Source organism: Lathyrus oleraceus, chromosome 7 (genome assembly GCF_024323335.1).
Source record: "Lathyrus oleraceus cultivar Zhongwan6 chromosome 7, CAAS_Psat_ZW6_1.0, whole genome shotgun sequence".
In the NCBI taxonomy this organism is placed as follows: domain Eukaryota; kingdom Viridiplantae; phylum Streptophyta; class Magnoliopsida; order Fabales; family Fabaceae; genus Lathyrus; species Lathyrus oleraceus.
This window is the reverse complement of record NC_066585.1, coordinates 231,640,923-231,663,906: the sequence shown is the minus strand read 5'-3', so window position 1 is coordinate 231,663,906 and position 22,984 is coordinate 231,640,923.

Here is a 22,984-nt window from a genome sequence, read left to right as displayed (position 1 = left end):
CCGATGACGTGTTTCAAGTGTGGCAAGAGTGGTCACAGAACAAACCAGTGTGGAGTTGGTTCGAGTGTGAATTGTTACAATTGTGGTAAGAAAGGTCACATTAGTACGCAATGTGATAAGCCGAAGAAGGAGCAAGCGAAGGGAAAGGTGTTTGCATTGTCTGGTGCGGAGACCACTACCGATGATAGACTAATCCAAGGTACGTGCTTTATTAATGGTACACCTTTGATTGCCATTATTGATACCGGTGCAACACATTCTTTCATTTCTTTGGGTTATGCTAAGAGGTTGAATCTTATATTATCTGATATGCGTAGAAGTATGGTTATTGATACACCTGCTATGGGTTCTGTCTCTACTTCCTATGTGTGTTTGAATTGTCCGTTAAGTATATTTGGTAGGGATTTTGGAATTGATTTAGTTTGTCTTCCGTTAGAGCAACTCGACGTGATTTTGGGTATGAATTGGTTAGAAGTTAATCGGGTGTATATCAATTGTTTCGAGAAGACGGTTACTTTTCCTGAGGTTGGTGCTAAGGAAGATTGGTGTGTGTCTGCTAAGCAAGTTGATGAATCGGTGCAAGATGGTGCCGAGTTGTTTATGTTGTTGGCAACTTTGGATATTCGGGAGAAGAGGACGATTGAAGAATTGCCAATAGTTTGTGAGTTTGCGGAGGTATTTCCGGAAGATATAAGTGATTTACCGCCGGAACGTGAGATTGAGTTTTCGATTGATTTAGTTCCTGGAACTAGTCCGGTATCGATGACTCCCTATAGAATGTCCGCTTTTGAGTTGAAAGAGTTGAAGAGTCAACTTGAAGACTTGCTTGAGAAGAAGTTTATTCGTCCTAGTGTGTTGCCGTGGGGTGCACTGTAGCGGTGTATTCGTCGCTATATGATCTATCGATTAAATCATAAGCTAAGAGATACATGAAATTTTTCGAGTCGCCACCGCACTTTTATTTATCCAAAGGATTGGCTAAAAAGCGAACAAAAGCCTAAGAAGTTTTACACGTAGAAAACTAATAAAAAGATCAGAGAGTCTGGGTAAGGGGTAAATTACGCAATGGGAAGGTGTTAGGCACCCACTACGTCCTAGGTACTCCTAGGGAGCCCTTTTCACACTTGTTGTAAAAATTGTTATTTGTTATGACATAAATATTGTGCAAACATGATTGGGATGGTGAGAAAAGAATATACAATTTTATTATTATTGGGTTATTGGGTTCGAACGGATGAACCCGTTGCCTACGTACCTTCCATCAAAGGTAAGGATCAGAACGCCGTAGTTCGGCTAAAAGATTTCCAAAAGTGGGTTAGGTTCAATTTTAAACACAAACCCTAGGTCTTACGTTATCCACGGGAGAAAACTCAACCTTATACAAACAACAACGTCCACCATGTGAGAACAGCTTCAACTTGCCAGGGAGGGGTTAACCCTATAATAGGCAAGGAAGACTTACAATTCAATCACTAAAGACAGAAGGTGAGATTAACATCAACCACTAAGATAAATCAAACCTATAGCTCATGTATGAAAACATTAACAATGGACAAAGCCAAAACAATTGAGTGGATGAAGTTAACTGATTATGATTATGAAAATGGAGTCAAAGTATGATTAAGATCAATTCAAATGAGTATTATGAAAATGAAGTTTGAAAAAAGGTCAAGGACTTGAGTCCAGGTTTTTAGTTAGAAAACATGAAGATGTTTGCACAACACTTACGTTAAGTTTGAATGGTAAAGTGTGAAAAAGTCTAGGACATAATGAATGATGAATGGATGGAGATGGAAAGTAAAACTTCTTAGAAGGTTCACTTCTTGAAATCATATAGCAGATGATTCAAGTGTGTCCTTTGGAATAGCAGTTAATAATAACAAACAAACAAAGCAAAGGCGGATATCGGATGCCAATCAATGGTCTTATACCAATCTCCTAAAACAAAACGGGATATCAGAAGCCACTCAATGGTCTTACACTAATCTCCACAGGAAAAGAAATAAAAGCGGATACCGGATACCAACAAATGGATTTACGCCAGTCTCCTAAAATAGAACAGGATATCAGATGCCACTCAATGGACTTACACCGATCTCCTCAAAAGAAAAACAAAGATGAAATATGGAAGTTAACTGCCAATCTATCTGGACTTAGGTTAACTCCACAGTATGCTCACAGGAAATCCAATGCCACATCACAGGGACTTACAATGGATCCTCACATACAAGAACAAGAGCAACAATATGATCACAGGTATGCAAATGCCAACTTACAGGGACTTATAATTGCAACCTCACATCAACAAAGAAAACAAACTATGATCACAGGAAAGCAGATGCCAACTTACAGGGGCTTATAACTGCAACCTCACATACAAATCAAACAGATCAAATTATGATCACAGGATAACAGATGCCAACTTACAGGGACTTATAACTGTATCCTCACATACAAACGGATAAACAGAAGATATGAGTGACCAATGAGGTCTTACACTCTATCCTTCCATATCATAGGAGCAAAGGCCAAAAGAGATGGACTTACAATTGTCCTCAATGGGCAAACAACAATGATAACATCACAAAACAAATGAGATGATCATGCACTAATGGCAATTGATGATGATGATAAATGCATAGCATATGGGCAAGCAAGTACATATGAAGCAATCAATCAATCAATGAATAACAAACAGCACACTCTATAGCCAAACAATGGGGGGCTCACACAAGAGGGTTTGACTTTAACAGCCCACTGTAATAGGTAAGTGTCGCTCTTAACCTGGCCATTGAGGGGCTCAGGTGAAGCAGATGAAAAGGAGATGAGGGGTATGCCTCATTGCTTCAATCTCAGATCAGAGAGAGCATCAAAGAAAGTGTGGGAGTTCAGAAAGTAGGAACTCTCTCCACATTATTGACTCGATTAGATCTTGGGTATTTATCTCATTGCTTCAACCAGGTACTGGGAGCAAAGAGAGGACACACTGAATAGTGGGGGATAGATTTCTTATCCCTACCTTCCACCAATTGCCTTACTTGAAGGACTTTCCCTGCTTGGGACAAATATAAACAAACACAGGCATTGCCTCTTAAGGAGGACTTCAGACAGTTTGCCCGGTCAAATAACAGACCGGGTCTCCAGACTACATGAAGAAAAAGTAATTATACCTCAAAGCAAATGCTAAAAAGCAAAGCAAGCAATCAAGTTCAAAGAACTTAGGCAACTAAAGCACCTGCAAAAGTCAAACTTATTAGCAAACAGTTCAACAGTCAAAATCAAAGGAAATAAACCAAAAGTCAACCACAGAGGGACCAATTGTGCAAGGCACAAAGACTCAAGCATATGAGTCACCTACAAAACAAATGTTAGCACATCATATAATTCAACTCGAACAAATATTTGAATGATCCTCAAGGCATTAGTGTTCAACCTGAAACAGATGAACTCAACATAAGCTCAGAAGACCACTAGGACTGGCCTAGGGTCAAAGATGAAAGAAAAAGTCAAGGCAGCAAGCAATGTTCAATCAAAGTCAAATTCAATCATGTAAGAAAGTAAACACAATTGGATTCAAACTTATATCATGCATCAAAGTCATTTCATATGCAAAAGGATGCAAAGCATGGCAAGAGAAGCATACAAAAGTCAACAGCAAAGACTTCATTCAAAAGTCAACTCAAACATTTTCAAAAATTATGAAATAAATCACACTCAATCCTAACATCTAACATGGTATACATGCAAAATTTCATGGCATTTGGATGAGAGGAAGGCAGTCAAATAAAATCATGAAGTCAAATCAAATTCAAGTAAGCATGGTGAAAGTCAACAAGCATGGGTCAACTTCAAAAAATCATATCAATTTGAAAACAGAAGAGAAATGAGTGAGATTAACACCAATGCAAAGCTCAAGGAGTCTAGTTATCACATATGAAATTTCATGGACATACAATATGATTTGAGAATTTCACCAAGGATTTGGCAAGGCATAGCACAAAAAGTCAACAAATGACCACATATGGAAGAAAATTCTCAATCAAATGGAAAACAGCAAGATTAATTCCAAGAAAATTCATACATCAATTAGACATGTAAAGGATCATTCATGCAAAATTTGGAGTCATTTGGATGTAGGGAAGTGTGTGAACAAAAATTGTGAAAATGCATGATCATGGTATAACACCAAATGCAACACACAACTTCAAAAAAATCATAACTATCAATCCACAAATGATAAATGCACAAACCTTATATGGAAATGAAGGTCAAGGTGTCTAGTTTTACCACAAAAAATTTCAAGCTTATTGGATATAACATGAGAATTTCACAAGAGGAATGGAACAATGTATCATTTATGCACACATGTGAAGAAAATAATTACCATAAAAAATCCAGCCAATGGAAAAATCATTAAAATTCATAATTAAATACTAGACTCAATTGTGAACATCATGGAAAAAGAATCATAATTTTTGGATGAAAAATGAATTAGAAAATAATTGTTGAAGTTGGATGAAATAATGTAGCAAGCATGAACAAGAGCATGGCAAAAGGGGTCAAACAAAGTCAACAGGATGGCAATTGTGTAATTCTGCAGTCACTTATTGAAGTGCTGCGTTTTGGCCCTACAAAACGAAATGTTTTGATTGGCTCTCAGCCAATAAAACAGTAACATGGCCAACCAACTTGAATTTGAATTTTCTAAAACCCTAGGGGTTTCTAACAGCATGTGCAAAGGCATTCTCAAGCATCCACATAACCCTCGACCAACAATTTCAACAGCAGGACATCCATCATACAACAATGTTCATCAAAAAAACAACAGCATTCAGCAATGGTATCATGTTATGCTTCAAGCAAATCGATCAAACGAAACCAAATGGACAGCAGCATGCTTCATCAATAATGTTTATCATCAAAACAACAGCACTCATTATGTTTATGGGATCTCAAAACTGCAGCATGCATGGCATTGTGGATCTCAAGCAATATTAAACAGACATAAATCGAAGAAATTCTAGGCGTGGCAGGGTTTAACAACAGCAGGATTCATTCATCCTCATGCTCATCAATCAATATCAATCGAAATTCCAACAGATAAACAACCAATCAAACATCATTCAAACATGATTCACATAGATTTTTAGGACAACTTCTCAAGGAATTTCAAAACTGCAGCAAGGTTTCGTCAGCAGGGCAACAACATGTGGTTCATCAACATGTTCATTAATCAAAGAACCAATAACATACAACTAGCATGGCATTGATGCAATCACACTCATGCACACCTAACCTCAAATATTCAAACAAAACAAAATCTGGTTCAGTTCTAAGGTAAAAAACAAACAAATTGCAGTAGGGCATATACAGCAAGGCAACATCAGTGGTAGGGTTTAGCATAGCGTGCTCATCAATCATCATATCAAACAAAACAAATAACAGCAACAACATGTTTCACATAGATCCCAGGGCAATGTTCAGAACAGCAGCCGAGCAGCTCAAATGCTCAACCTCAATCGATTATCATGGCCAATCAGATCCCAAACAAAAATCATGCAGACCAACATGGTAACACCAATGTAATGCTCATGCAGCAAGAACAACAGCAGCCAACAAGACAATATGGGAAATGGCTCTAAGGCTTCAACAGCAACATGTATGTGTTCATCATCATAGAAACAAACTTCAGGTCACCTCACATAATAACATGGCATCAAGCACATCAACCAACAACTCAAATAAACATTACTCATGGAAATTCCAGACAGGGAAGACTTAAACAATCAGCAACATGTATACATTCATCACCAATTGAAACTTGAACAGCATTTACAACAGCATAGCAGCAGGGCATTAGCAGCCTCAATTTCATGTTTATGGTTCATCAACATCAAAACAACACACAATGACAATAGCACTAGCACTTATGTAGCATCATGACACTAACACACACAACCTATTTCATGAGGATTTCTTGGCAGCCTAGAAAATAGCAAAACAGCAGCATAGCACAGTATGGCAGCACATTCATGTTTATCATCATCATGTAATCATCATCATTCAACATTTCAATGGTAACAGCATACAATATATATTTCACATGGATTTTGCTGAGCATGCGCCTAAAGTTTCAAACACTGCAGCAGGCTTAATCAAGAACAGCATTCATTATCATGTAATCATCATCAAAGCATCAACCATAAAACAAAGCAATGTAACCTCATCACTAAGTAATATCAGCTAACAACCAAACCAACACAAACATGGGAAATCTAGGCATAGTTCTAGGGTTTGAGCATAACTGCATATATTCATCATCATAAGCTCGAAAAAATCAATGTGCTCAGAAATTAAGTATGAGCATACCAATAGCATTAACAAACTTTAAGCAACAAGAATATATCATCACTTTTCACTAAACCATTGCAAACAAAACAAATCGAACCAAAATGCATTTATACACAAAAATGAAAATCAAGTTTTAAGACAGCATAGTTCACCATTTTGAGCAAACTAGCACTCATTGGAATCAGCATACAACAAGCTATCTAACACATATCAGGTCATGGTAAAAGGAGGAAGTCGAATTACTTACTTGTTTTTGAAGACAATGTGAAACAGGGTTGTGTTGAGTGATTCAGAGCAAAACAGATGACCACACAGCTACTAAATGATGGATGATGGAGCTTTTCACCTTAAGAATAACTGGAACTCTTCACAGCTTGAAATGCCATTTGAGATGCTTTGGAAAACAGGAAATGATGAAGGCTGGACAGATGATATTTGATAGTTCAAGAGAGCTCACCAAGGTGTTTTTGTGGAGAAACAATGAAGGGTTACTCGTATGCTTTGATGGTTTTGGGTGAAAAATCTCAGCCGAGCAAAATGCAAGATGAGAGAGTAGGAGTATTTTCTGTGTGGTGGCTGCTGTCTAGGGTTGGAAATGCAGAAAATGAAGTTTAAATATGGTCTGCTTTTGGTCCTTTAATGATGTGTTAAGCTGGTTTATGCTAAATGATATGATTTGCAATTTTGCTAATTTTGTAACAAAGTGGAATGGAGGGTGTGTTCATGGTCGAGTGGGCTTATAACCAGGCTGTAGACAGACCAACATTGCTGCTGCTTTGATTGTACATATGAAAACTGTACTGGTTTTGCTTTTTTGAACCAATATGCATAAAAATGCCAACTTTGCATTTTGATTCAAAATGATGGGAAAATGGTGATATGATCATGGTTTATGGCTTGAGGCAAGTTTCAAATAATATATGGAACATTTCCCAATTGGTAAAAATGAGAAAAAATGCATAAATCAAAAAGTCAACTGTGAGTCAAACTTTGATTTTTAAAGGAATAGGTCCAAAAATGCCATTTTGAATGGTAAGGTTTTAGGTCATGAAATTTATATTTTTGGAAAGATGATGAAAAATGTGATGTGTAGGAAAAAACCCCACCAAATTTGGCCTTATGGTTTGAGAGATATGGCTTGTTGAAGTTCAAAATTTGGTGAAAATGATTTGATCATATCTTGACAACCACACATGGGATTTTGATGTTCTTGGACTTTTTGAAAATGGGAAGACAAGATCTTCAACTTTCATGTTGGGCAAAAATTCATTTGAAGCTTGTATCATGATGTAAGTTTAAGATCAAGAAGTTTCCATTTTTGGCAGTTGAAATTACAGGTCCACTTTCTATTTCTGGAAAATTTCTGATTTCACTTGATTTTCTTCCATGATGAGGTTGAACATGATAGATGAGATTTATACAAGCATGAATGAACTCCTTCAGATCAATTCTATCCATCAAATCTCTGATTAAATCAACTGTTGACCAAATTTGACTTTTCTAGGGTTTTGGACTGATTGATGCACTTCTGATGAATTCCAAACCCTAATTCCTTGAGAACTTGTCTTCAAATGATGTTTCAAGATGTATGAACTTGTGATTATTGATCATGATGCCCAAATTCCACAAGAATGGCCATCATCCATTGCTTTGACTGATCAATGACTGACTTTGACCTAATTGCTGATGATTGCTTCCACTGCAAGCAACAAGGTTAAACAGACAATATTTTTGTACTTTTTGAATGATAAACATATGAAAGCAAAGATATACAAATGCAAAGTATGCTTGGTGATCAAGAAACAAACCCACAAGGCAAATCAACCCACTAGGAGGGAAGCAAAGGCATGCAATGATCTTTGAGGTTATGATATAAATGATATGGGCCATGAGGGATCTTAGGGCCCAAAATTGGGGTCTTACAGATGCCCCTATTTAAGGTCATTCTAGCCGGAGAAGTGAAGTTTAGAAATCTTCATCTCGACGCGGTAGAATGGGCTTAAATAACAGTAATGAGACAAATTTTGGTCCCTAAGAGACCTCATGATGCAGATGTATGCATGCAAAAGACACAAATTCTGTGGGGAATATGATTCACACAGAAGGAAAGACGATCCATCGGAGTAGTACACTCACCAGGAACAGAGACTCTAACAAGACTCTATGGGGATAATAAAAGAAATGAGATGTGTGAACAATACACGACTCTAAACTGGGGAAAAAACAAAACTGACACAACGTGATTAAAACACGACTCTGATTAGAAAACAGAAAACAGACTGGAGAACTCACTGGGGAGTGAAGGACTCACACTGGGGAAAAGAATTCCAAATGGAAAATAAATCCATTGGAGGGACACAAGCTGACTCCTGGAGAGAAGCAACAGAAAGTTCCACTGGGGAAGCAACAAAGAAATGAGATGTTACCAGGCATACGGGTAACAAACTCAGAGAAAATCTGACTCCACAGGGGGACCGAGGTCATAATAGGGAGCAGAAAGGAGGGAACACCAAGGATACCGGTTACTGGGTATATAATAGGTGACCGACCAAAGCGTGAATTGGATTTCACTTCCAAAACACTCATCATCCTGAAGAGAGCGAAAAGCAAACTTGTTTAAGGACGGACATTCAATTCCACAAGGAAAATGAATCTTACTCTGAGGGGAAAACAATCAAAAGATTGACTCAAGAGCGAACGAGATATAATATCCATTACCGTCAGAACGTGGATAGAATACTCAGATGAGACATATTATTCATTACCGGCAGACCGTGAATAATATACTCGAAAGGAAAATTATCCTGAACCGGTTACTGGGTTGTTTATAGGATAAAATCCGAAGTCGTGAATTGGTTTTCACTTCCAAAACACTCATCATCCGAAAGGAGGGCTTGAAAAAGCAAAACAACTTAAAGGATGGATATTCAAATCCACAACGGGAAAACGAATCTTACTCAAATGGGGACACAAACCCAAAGAGTGCATGAGATATAATATCCATTACCGGCAGACCGTGGATAAGATACTCGCATGAGATATATTATCTATTACCGTCAGAACGTAGATAATAAACTCGCACGGTAAGAAACACCAGAGATACCGGTTACTGGGTATATAATAGGTGATCTACCGAAAACGTGAATTGGTTTTCACTTCCAAAACACTCATCATCCAAAACACAAACTGGTTAAAGGATGGACATTCGTTTCTACAAAGAATACGAATCTTGCTCAGTTGGGGAAAATCAACAAAGGATTCCAACTAAAGAGCGCATGAGATATATTATTCATTACCGGCAGACCGTGAATAATACACTCGAAAGGAAAAGACACCAGAGATACCGGTTACTGGGTATATAATAGGTGACTAACCCAAAAAGAGAGACAATCGATACCAAGCATACGGGTAAACGAAAGACAACTCAAAGGATAAATTGCAAGCATCCGGCAATTATCCAACAACAAGAAATATTCGTCTCCGCAAAGGGAAAAACGAATCTTACTCGACTGGGGAAACACAAAAGGTTTCGACTGAAGAGTGCATGAGATATACTATTCATTACCGGCAGACCGTGAATAATATACTCGCATGAAAGACTATCCACAACCGGTTACTGGGTTAAAAAAAGGATAAATCAACCGAACAGAAAGGCATCGGGGTACCAAATTAGGTATATAATGATGACCAATCAAAAAGGAGCAACAGACATTACCGACAAAAGGGTGAATGAAAGGCGAACTGCTGAGGATAAATTGCAAGCATCCGGCAATTATCGACAGAAGACTAGCTGGGGATGCACTGGTAAACAACCAATGATCCGGGGAACAAATCACTAGCATATGGTGAAAAGACCCACTGGGGATAAAATTGCTAGCATACGGCAATTATCCACAAAAGACTTGCTGGGGAAATAAGTGCTGATCTGAGCAACTTATCCAAGCAAAAGGAAAATCATCATCAAATATTGAATGAAGATAACCGCAAAATTAGGGTTTACATCTACCGAATACGGGGTAGAAGACCAACAACTCCACGTGGGGATAGAACAAATCACAAATCCGCACGGGAAACCAAAATAGGGTTTATAACAAACCACAAACTGCTGAAGAGCAGGAAAATAGGATTTACAACTACCGAGTAGGGTAGAAAACCAAAAAAAACTCTGGCTGGAGAATAAAAGGTGTATAACCACAAATTCTGTCAAGAAAGCCAGGAAAGATAGGACTTACAACTACCGGTTACTGGGTAGAGGCCCAAAGACATTCCGCTGGGGAACAACCCACTGGGAAGTACAAGATATTTGACAAAAAGCCAATTCGGGAATGATCCGAAAAGACAGACTGAATAAAGACACGTCCTAATGAGGATGTAACTCAAATAGGAAAATCCATCCCAATATATGTTGGGAGGAAACGGAAGAAACCGTCATCCACGAGGATAATCTCAGTGGGGAACTGCAGAAGGAAAGACAACATTTTCTGCTTATGGGGTTGACTCTATATGGAGAGATTTATAACACCCGACATCTGCTTGGGGAGATCTGTAAAGAGATCTATATCACCATAGCAGGAGACACGACAAACAAAGGATACATGGCAAGAAATGCAACATGAATATCTGAATGTTTATACGAATATGCATGAATATGCGTAATTTATGTTTGATGAATGCTGACAAAACAGACAATTCTAACACAAACAGGTTCGGGAACAAAACGTCCGGTATTATATTTCCAGGGAAAGAACCAGCTGGAGAGCCAATCTGCGGAGATCTACATGCTGTAAAGCAAAGATCTGCAAGTACTGCTGAAGAAGCAGAGAATCAGAGATATCAGGAAACAACCCAATCAGGGTACAGAAGGTCACAACGGGCAAAGCAGCCACCAAGGCGAATCTGTAGGGGAACAAGAGAAGTCCCAAAGTATCCGCAGGGGATCCCAGTGTCAACTGAGAAACAAGAAGGGTGCGTAAGCACGAACTGCTGTAGAAGCAAATCCATATAACTCCGCTGGGGGACAACCCACTGTGGGAGAATGATATCATCCAAATAGAATCTGACTGCATAAGCAACTCTACTGGGGAAAACTGTCGGCTACACTCTTGGGGAACAAACCACTGAGGGAGGACAAACCAAACAGATATATTCTGCAACGAACCACTCCACTTGGGGAGAATATACAGCCAACTGATCACAACAAGTAGATTCTGCAATACAAGCCACTCTACTGGGGATCACAAACAGTCAGGAAATCAGATCCGTTCACTGGAGGCCAAAGCCATCATCCGACCATACTGGGGATGAAGGAGTATTCAACAGGCAAAAACTACCACAACAAACATTCTGCAGACTAAGCTGAGGAAAAGATGGTTGAAAATATACTGGGATGTCAACCCAATCAACCACTGAGTAGGAAAATAAATCCTGCTCTGCTGAAGAGACAAACTCTGATGGAGAGATAGCAACAAATCCACAGACGACTTCGCCGGGGAGAAGGTAAAGTACTGGGTATCAAACCACTGACCTACCGAATCTTCAAAAAGAAAGCGATCATGCTGAGGAAACAGACAAATCCTGCTGGCACACTGCATGGGGAAAAGCGGTAACAAATCCACTTGCAACCCTGGTGGGGATATTAATAACAGCTCTACTCGCGACTCCGAGGGGAGTATCAATCAATCAGTTATACTCATGACTGTTGAGGAGACAAATAAAGTCTGGGGGTATGCGACCCACTGGAGAGAGTGACGGGGCACTAAGGTGACAAACCATCAACCACCGAAACTTCTCAAGAAAACACCCATGCTGGGGGAAAAACTGCTGCTGGCGAAAACGAAGTCTTCAACAACACATCACTTGCGACTGTACTGGGGAACAGCCCCAACAACAACTCTGTTTGAGGAACAACCTCAACAAAGATCTGAAGAAAGAAGATACCACCAAACCAGGAATATGAACCAATGTCTTACCTGTTGGGAATCATGCCACCCTTGGGAGAGCACTGAGATATTCTTGAGTATCCTTTCAATCTTGTGAATGTTCACTTTGTTTAAACAAAAATTTTGCAAAATTTGATTTGTTTAAAACAATGACATTTTATCAATTTAAAACATGCAAAACATTTGTTGAATTGAAACAAATAAGAGTGCAAATAATTGAATAAAAAGCTCGAATTGATTTGATAGAATGGTAGTCTGCAAATGGCAAGACTCCATAGATCTGTACAAATTTGAAATCAGTGATATATATTGGAAGAGGGCTACATTGCACATAATGATCCTTTCTCTACCAATTTGAATCTCGATGTATCCGAAGCTTCAGTTGACGACGAATCGAGAATCTTCTGACGAAATGACGACTGATGAACAGAAAGTCTTGTCAGGATGCAGTTACTTGCCAAATCCCTAACTTTTGCCTAGATTGCCCCAGAGTGAGGTACTCAATCTAGCGGGATGCAAATATATCTCTTTTTTCAAGTCTCTAATTTTTGCCTGGATTACCCTTGCGGGTTCTCCACCGAGACGCTCATTTTTGCCTAAGCCGCCCTTTCGGGTTTTCAACTTAGCGAGCTATTCTGTTTTTTTCATATTTCATTCTTTTTTCATTTGCATATACTTTTTTTTTTAGGCAAAGTATCTCTTAACTGCATCTGAATTCACAGGACGAGTGAAATCCTCCCCATCCATTGTTGTAAGCATCAAAGCACCGCCTGAAAAGGCTCTCTTAACAACATATGGACCCTCGTAGTTTGGAGTCCACTTGCCCCTGGAATCGGGCGCGAAAGACAAAACTTTCTTGAGCACAAGGTCACCTTCTCGGAACACACGAGGCTTGACCTTCTTGTCGAATGCTTTCTTCATTCTTTGCTGATACAACTGACCATGGCACATGGCAGTTAATCGCTTTTCTTCAATCAAATTCAATTGGTCATATCGACTCTGAATCCATTCAGCGTCAGTCAACTTGGCTTCCATCAAGACTCGCATTGATGGGATCTCCACCTCTACTGGGAGAACGGCTTCCATGCCATAAACAAGAGAGAAAGGGGTTGCCCCTGTTGAAGTGCGTACAGACGTGCGGTATCCATGCAAAGCAAATGGCAGCATCTCATGCCAATCTTTGTAGGTGACAGTCATCTTCTGTATAATTCTCTTGATGTTCTTGTTAGCAGCTTCAACAGCCCCATTCATCTTAGGTCTGTAAGGAGAGGAATTATGGTGTGCAATCTTAAATTCAGCGCACAATTCATCCATCATCTTGTTATTCAGATTGGATCCATTATCAGTAATGATCCTCTCTGGCACACCATAACGGCAAATCAACTGGTTCTTGATAAACTTCACAACCACCTGTCTGGTTACATTCGCGTACGAAGCGGCTTCAACCCATTTAGTGAAGTAATCAATTGCTACGAGAATAAACCGATGTCCATTGGACGCCTTCGGCTCTATCATACCGATCATGTCGATTCCCCACATAGAGAAAGGCCATGGTGATGAAATCACATTCAGGAGTGTCGGAGGAATATGAATCTTATCCGCATAAATTTGACACTTGTGACATTTCTTCACATACTTGCAACAGTCAGACTCCATTGTCAGCCAATAGTAGCCTGCTCTCAACATCTTCTTAGCCATGGCATGTCCATTGGAATGAGTACCAAATGAACCCTCATGGACCTCAGTCATCAACAGGTTTGCTTCGTGTCTATCCACGCATCTGAGCAAAACCATATCAAAATTTCTCTTGTACAGCACTTCACCACTGAGGTAGAAACTGCCTGACAACCTTCTCAAAGTTTTCCTATCTTTCACAGATGCCCCAGGCGGGTAGACCTGGTTCTGGAGGAAATTCTTGATATCAAAATACCAAGGCCTGTCATCTTTTACTTCTTCAATTGCGAATATGTGAGCGGGTCTGTCCAAGCGCATCACAGTAATATTGGGGACATCATTCCACCATCTGACAACAATCATGGAAGCAAGCGTTGCAAGGGCATCTGCCATCCGATTATCCTCTCGAGGAATATGATAAAATTCAACTTCTGTGAAGAAAGTTGAAATTCTCCTTGCATAATCTCTGTACGGGATGAGACTTGGTTGATTTGTCTCCCATTCACCTTTGATCTGATTAACAACCAAAGCTGAATCACCATAGACATCAAGATATTTGATTCTCAAATCAATGCATTCTTCAAGTCCCATAATACAGGCTTCATACTCCGCCATGTTATTCGTGCATTTGAAAGTTAGCCTTGCTGTAAATGGAATGTGCGAACCCTGGGGATTAACAATTACTGCCCCAATTCCATTTCCATATTGATTAACAGCGCCATCAAACACCATCGTCCATCTGGAACCAGGTTCTGGACCTTCATCAAGTGTAGGCTCATCGCAATCTTTCATCTTCAAATACATAATTTCCTCATCCGGGAAGTCATACTGAACAGACTGATGATCTTCAATTGGCTGGTGCGCTAGATGGTCAGCCAAGATACTACCTTTGATAGCTTTCTGAGCTCGATACTCAATATCATACTCAGACAACAGCATCTGCCAACGGGCAATCCTCCCAGTTAAAGCAGGCTTCTCGAAGATATACTTAATTGGATCCATTCTGGATATCAACCAAGTTGTATGATTTATCATGTACTGGCGCAAACGCTTAGCTGCCCAAGCTAAAGCACAACACGTCTTCTCAAGCATAGAGTACCGAGACTCACAGTCAGTAAACTTCTTACTGAGGTAGTAGATAGCAAACTCCTTCTTCCCTGATTCATCTTGTTGACCGAGTACACAACCCATCGAGTCTTCAAGAACTGTTAAGTACATAATCAGAGGTCTTCCTTCTACTGGCGGAGACAAAATCGGAGGTTCGGACAGATAATCTTTGATACTGTCGAAAGCTTTCTGGCAATCCTCGGTCCAATCATGAGACTGATCTTTCCGAAGGAGCTTGAATATCGGCGCACATGTGGCAGTCATGTGGGATATAAATCTGGAAATGTAGTTCAAGCGGCCAAGAAAACCTCGAACTTGCTTCTCAGTTTTGGGTGCGGGCATCTCTTGTATTGCTTTGACCTTTGCAGGATCAACCTCAATACCTCTTTCACTTACCACAAAACCCAACAACTTTCCGGAACGGACTCCAAAAGTACATTTGTTCGGATTCAGACGAAGCTGGAATTTCCTCAAACGCTGAAAAAGCTTCAACAAATGCTCAATATGCTCACCTTCCGTTCGGGACTTCGCAATCATATCATCAACATAGACTTCTATCTCCTTGTGCATCATGTCATGAAACAAGGTAGTCATAGCTCGTTGATACGTGGCTCCGGCGTTCTTCAAACCGAAGGGCATCACTCGATAACAGAATGTTCCCCAAGGTGTGATGAATGTTGTCTTCTCCATATCCTCTGGTGCCATCTTGATTTGATTATATCCGGAAAATCCGTCCATAAAGGAAAAGACTTTGAATTTAGCTGTATTGTCTACCAACATGTCAATGTGTGGTAGAGGAAAATCATCTTTTGGGCTAGCTTTATTCAAATCTCTGTAATCAACGCACATACGGACTTTTCCGTCCTTCTTAGGAACAGGCACAATATTGGCCACCCATTGAGGATATGTCGAAGTCACCAGAAACCCCGCATCAATTTGCTTCTGAACTTCCTCTTTGATCTTCACTGCCATATCTGGATGAGTTCTTCTGAGCTTCTGCTTCACAGGCACGCACTCAGGCTTTAAAGGCAGGAAATGTTGCACAATATCTGTATCTAAACCCGGCATGTCTTCATAGGACCAAGCAAAGATATCTGAATATTCTCGTAGCAAGCTGATCAAATCTTCTTTAACAGACCCTTCAAGAAGTGCCCCAATCTTCACCAGGCGCTCACAATCTTCAGATCCCAAGTTGACTGTTTCCAAGTCTTCGAGATGCGGCTGAATGATCTTCTCTTCGTGCTCAAGGAGACGGGTGATCTCATCAGGAATCTCTTCAACGTCATCTTCTTCTGCCTCAAATACAGGGAATTCAAAATTGGGAGATGGCGTTGGATCATTATGTTCAATGGGTTTTAGGATCAACCTGCATAATGATTTTGGTTAAGAGAAAAATTTCAGAATTTAAACAAGCAAATCATTATGCAGATGAAAAATGTTGCTTTTACAGCTTTTATTTTTGTTTTTATGTTTTTTGTGATCACTGATTTCATAAAGAAAAGCAAAAAGTGAAAACAAAGGAAAAACAAATGTTTTGACAATGCAAAAATTGAATGAAAATATCATTGTATATATGCTTTGCCAACAATGTCATCACTTCTCCTTTTGGCATGGGAGAAGGGTTTTAAACAAAATGAACAATTACTCTGATCTATGGATAACTGTAGGAACATCCACAGCGACCCAATTGTGGCAGACACCACCAGGAATAACAAAATTGTCCAAATCTTCTGCATCTTCTTCTTCAATGATAGCGGCAGCTTCCTCTTCTGCAGGTTGATCAGCATGGATGAATCCTCCACTGGTGAACAGACCTTGCTCATTGAATGCCCCAGAACCAAAGCCAATGCCAGCCCGGGATCGATTATCTTCAAGTTCAAGCACTTTCCCTAAACCAGCGACTGCACCACATTCAATGGCCAGCTTTGCATCTCGGTAGGAAGTGAATGAAGGAGACTTCTTCTCGATTGGTTTATCAATAGATAAAGCTTGGAACTGAGTTCCAACTTCATCCTCTGCATCAATGTACGAGAAAGAAGACAAATTACTGACCAGGAGAGCCTTTTCCCCCCCTACTACAACCAATTTCTTGTTTTTCACAAACTTCAACTTTTGGTGTAGGGTGGATGTCACGGCGCCAGCCTCGTGAATCCATGGTCTGCCTAAGAGACAGCTGTATGATGGGTGAATATCCATTACTTGAAAAGTGATCTGGAAATCACTTGGTCCAATCTTGATTGGGAGGTCGACTTCCCCAATCACGGTCTTGCGTGACCCATCAAAAGCTTTAACAACAACCCCACTCTGCCTCATAGGAGGACCTTGATATGACAATCGTGAGAGTGTGGATTTTGGCAATACATTAAGGGACGATCCAGTGTCCACCAGTACATTGGACATCGCATCAGATTTGCAATTCATGGATATATGTAAAGCCATGTTGTGGTCTCTTCCCTCCTCAGGGAGATCAGCGTCACAAAAGCTCAGAGTGTTGCAAGCGGTAATGTTTGCAACAATACTATCAAATTGTTCCAGGGTGACGTCATGATCAACGTACGCCAGGTCCAAGACTTTCTGCAGAGACTCCCTATGAGGCTCTGAATTTAGCAATAGAGAAAGGATGGAGATCTTGGAGGGCGTGTGTAGAAGCTGGTCTACAATGTTGTACTCACTCTTTCTGATGAGCCTCAGCATCTCATCAGATTCTTCATCAACAATGCCGCTTGGGCCAACTGAAGAAATGGGAGTCTTTTGTACAGAGGAGGAAGGCTGGGCAACAGCAAGTGCCGGATTCTGAACATTCACAGCATTCCCTACAGGGTGCACAACAGTATCAGAAGGAACAGCCTTAGCAGGCGTAGAAAACACACGACCGCTTCGGGTCAATCCACTAACATCAGCGATAGTGGTCACGGAAGTGGAAGGCAAAGGAACCTCAACCCCATCCTGGACAGCAACAGGATTGTACCGGAAAGGTACGGCTTTATCAGATGAATACGGCACAGGGCCGGCTGGTTTGATGATCAAAGCAGGGGGAGCCTTGGGCTTGTTGCTATTATAACGAATAACAACGGGCTCTGGCAGCTTGAACACCGGGGAGATGACACTCACTTCGGGCTCAACTGTATCCACATTGCGATTCTGGAGAATCTCAATGGTACCTTCATTCAACATCCTCTGCAGTTCTCGACGAACCTGATCACAACCCAAGCGGTTGACCGAGCAGACGCGGCATTTGTCGTGGTTATGCTTCAAATAGCTGTGCTGACACAGCATCTTATGTAATCCAACCAATGACTGCCGGATATGACTGATGTATTTCACCTTGTATTTCCCAAGGTCTTCCTGGATCATGTTGACAGACTTCCCATGCGAAGGCAATGGGTTCCTGGTGACATTAGGGTTGGAGTCTTCAAAACTCAGAATTCCGCTTCTCATGAGGTCCTGAACCTTATTCTTCAGCGGGAAGCAATTCTCTACGTTGTGGCCCGGAGCACCGGAATGGTAGACACAATGCTGGTCTGGTTTGTACCACCATTGCGGGTTGGCAGGAATTGCAGGAGGATCCCTGGGCGAAACCAACTTCCTCTCCAACAAGGAGGGATAAAGCTCTGTATATGTCATCGGAATCGGGTCGAAACTGACCTTCTTCCTATCATAGTTCATATTTGCTTGATTGGTTGTACTTCCACGAGGCTGGTAAGCCTGTTGCTGTGGACGCTGCTGTTGCTGTTGATATTGCGGTTGTGGATATTGCTGCTGATGCTGATACTGTTGAGCATTATCCTTGAATACAGGCGCCACATTAGCCACCTGATGCTGATGTTTGGAATGATGTGCAGGCTTCCTCTGAACAGAGGGTCTTCGATGCTTCGGCTGAGACTGCACAGCATGCGCTTCTCCTTCTTTCCTCTTAAACGCCCCATATCGCTTAGAGGAAGAACCATCATCTTTTGCTAACCGTCCTTCACGGACGCCTTCTTCAAGACGCATCCCCATGTTCACCATCTCGGTGAAATCAGAGGGAGCGCTGGCCACCATTCTCTCATAGTAGAATGACCCAAGAGTCTTCAGAAAGATCTTGGTCATCTCCTTCTCTTCTAATGGTGGAGTGATTTGAGCTGCCAGCTCACGCCATCTCTGGGCGTACTCCTTGAACGTCTCTTTGTCCTTTTGTGACATAGACCTGAGTTGATCTCTGTCAGGCGCCATGTCAACATTGTATTTATATTGCTTGACGAAAGCTTCGCCAAGGTCATTGAAAGAGCGGATGTTGACGCTGTCCAGGCTCATGTACCAACGGAGAGCAGCACCAGACAAACTGTCTTGAAAGTAGTGGATCAAGAGTTGATCGTTGTCTGTTTGCGTGGACATCTTTCTGGCATACATGACCAAGTGTGCCAAAGGACAAGTGTTCCCTTTATACTTTTCAAAGTCTGGGACCTTGAATTTAACTGGTATCTTCACACCGGGAACTAGGCAGAGTTCGGCTGCTGACTTGCCGAAGAGATCTTTGCCTCTAAGAGTTCTCAATTCCTTTCTCAGCTCGAGGAATTGGTCGTTCATTGCATCCATCTTTTCGTGAACATCTGAGCCTTCAGAAGCCTCAGAGTGATAAATGGTGTCGTCTACCCTCGGCATGGTATGCACGACAGGAGGAACAGGAATAGGGACCGGGCTAGATGCCGGTATTTGAACAAATGTTGGAGCTGGCAGATCGGGCATGAAGCCAGGAGGCATCCCCCAAGGAAAACCGGGAGGCATAGCATTTGGCTGATGGGCACTGACAGGCACCGTTGATGTAGCTATTTCAGAGATAACCGTCCGCTGAACCGGGGTTGCTGGCTGTTGGGGAGCAGGCTGATTCTGGGCAGCAAGAAGTTGCTCCATCAGAGCGCCAAGTCTGGCGACTTCATCTCTCAAACTCTGGTTCTCTTGTTCCAATTGCTCCATAATCCTTGCAGAGTTGACCCTTGTATAATACCGGTGAGTCAGCTTGTCTTCAAAATAAATGAAGAGCAGAGGTTAGAACCGGAAGACCAGAAAAATGGGTACCTGTTTATGCAAGAATGATGCATGAAATGCTTGTGCAAATGCTTTGTTTTCAAGGAACCCTCAGGGTATTCATTTGCAATATTTTGAATTTTAAACATTTTTGATTGCTCATGGAAAATATTTCATTCAAAATATCAAGACAAAGAAGTACAGCATTCTTTTAAATATTACAAAGAGAAAAGGTAAATAGCATCCTATGGATCCCTATTAGCTCGGGATGCTGGAAGACGAGAAGTGTATAACTTCTTGATCTCTTTCTCATAGGCAGCCTCCATGTCAGCCTTCTCCTTTGCAAGTTGGTCATACTTCCTTTTCCAGAATTTGGATGACTGAGGAAGCAGAGAAGTCCAAGTGTCGTTCGGATCGTCGATCACTCGGTGCTCGAGAAATTCAATCATATCATCTTTCTCCTTGAGCTGCTGCAGCAATTCCTCTCTCTCGCGGATCCAGGCACGCGAAAGGTCTTCTTCTCTCAACTCCTCTACACGTTGGGTAGGGAGGGTTGAAGGCCCAGCCACATCCAACAGTGTAGGTCTCGGATGATCATATGGCATCAGATAGGTAGCAGCCCTCTGTCTGACCCAAGAGGTATAGGGCTCCAAAGCAATGCAATTCTTTGGACCCAATTCGTTCCTACTCTTTATGCGAATATTGCGCCAAGCGCGGACAAATCTGGCTTTCAGGCCTTGGGGATCTTTACCCTCCTGAAAGAACACACCTTCTAACAGAATGTTATGGGGTTTATCCTTTAGGGGGAACCCAAGCTGACGACGTGCAAGCGTAGGGTTGTAGGTAATCCCACCACATGTACCAAGAAGAGGCACATTAGGGAATTCCCCACAAGAATTGATGATCTGGACGGTATCATACACGCGATCATACCAGGTGATATCATCATTGGTGAGAGACATGAGTCTCTGGGACCACCGTAGACATCCCTTGTTCTCCTTGAAAGCAACTGTCTGCGGCAAGTGCGAAATAAACCACTTGTACAGCAGGGGTAAACAGCAGACAATGACTCCTCCATTCTTCATATTCCTTAGATGCATGGAGACATATGCATCACCCAACAAGGTCGGAACCGGATTAAGGACTGAAAAGATCCTAATAGCGTTCATGTCGACGAACTTGTCGAAGTTGGGAAATAACACCAATCCATAGATGAGCAGTACAAATAGAGCCTCAAAGGCATCCTCACTCATGGCCTTCCCATAGAAAGTGGCTTGAGCAATAAGGAACTCGGAGGGAAAACCCTGAATTCCGCCTTTGGTGGTCAGATTAGCTCTAATCAGGTCTTCATCTATGTGCAACAGACTAGAAATCTCTCGAGCAGATGGAATACTCTCTAAGCCACTGAACGGCACTTGATCCAGAATAGGAATCCCAATAAGGTGAGAGTATTCTTCCAAAGTCGGCAACAACTGGAAGTCCGGAAATAAGAAGCAATGATAGAGCGGATCATAGAACTGAGCCAGAGTGCTCATCAATCCCTCATCCACTTGAGTAGTCAGCAACGGCAGAAGCTTCCCATATCGAGCTTTGAAACCCAAGGGATCTAATACATACGATGTCAGATTCCTTAACTCTTTTACATCGGGCTGCTTGAAGCTGTACTTTTTTGTATGCCTTTTAGGTCTTTCCATGTCTGAAAATTTTGCAAATAACCCTTTAAGCTCCTTGAAAATTTTCTCTTCTTTGATGACATGAATGCGGATGAATGCGTGAATGCATGAATGCAACAAACACCCTCAAGGATCAAGCAAAGCACACCAAACAAAGGTCGTGGGAAAGCTCTAGGTATCCCTAATATCAATCATCCATTTTGGTGGATTTAGGTTTTTACCTTATCGACACCCAAGTTCCATTGATATTAACGGTACATGAACCGGTTCAAACATTCTTAATATCAACCAGCCGCTTTGGTGGATTTTAGGTTTTACACCTGATCCGGGATCCATTGATATTAACAATGTTTGAACGACTCAACCACGAATCACGGGTTTGTTGAGAGTCACGAGCATGGAGTCTCGGTTAAGAACCACCCAAAGGGAGTGTACTAGGGTTTAAACCTGCCAGACATGTTCTATCAGAGGTTCCCATAATCATCGTTCCATCTTTCGAATATTTTCGGAGGAACGAATACTCGTATTCCAAGAATATTCTCAAGAGAAACTCTTATGAGTGTAGTATCGCGTAACAATCGTATCAGAACTGACATCTGAACGACCTCCGCACTACAGTCCTAAAAATAGGCCAAGATGGGTTTGGTAAACTAAGGTCCTTGGCTTCTGCGGAACATGATTGAAAGAATAATGCCTAACCACAAATAACTTGTGTGACATTATTAGTTCAACATGACCTCCACCAAGTGAATGGACTCGCAAGTCAACTGGCTAAGGACTACTCCACACCAGTCAACAAGACTATGCCATTCTCCTATCCTAGAGAGCACTCGAGTTCGGGTACAGAACTCATCTCACAGATCACCAAAGCAAACAGCAAATGTATATCAAGCAATTCACACATTACAATCAATACAGTCATCCCAAATTGTACAAAAATATGTCAGATAAACAATAATAACATATATCACAACAAGGGTGAAAAGTAGGCAATACAAACCAGGGATGAAGCATGATCCCCAGCAGAGTCGCCACTTTTCTGTAGCGGTGTATTCGTCGCTATATGATCTATCGATTAAATCATAAGCTAAGAGATACATGAAATTTTTCGAGTCGCCACCGCACTTTTATTTATCCAAAGGATTGGCTAAAAAGCGAACAAAAGCCTAAGAAGTTTTACACGTAGAAAACTAATAAAAAGATCAGAGAGTCTGGGTAAGGGGTAAATTACGCAAT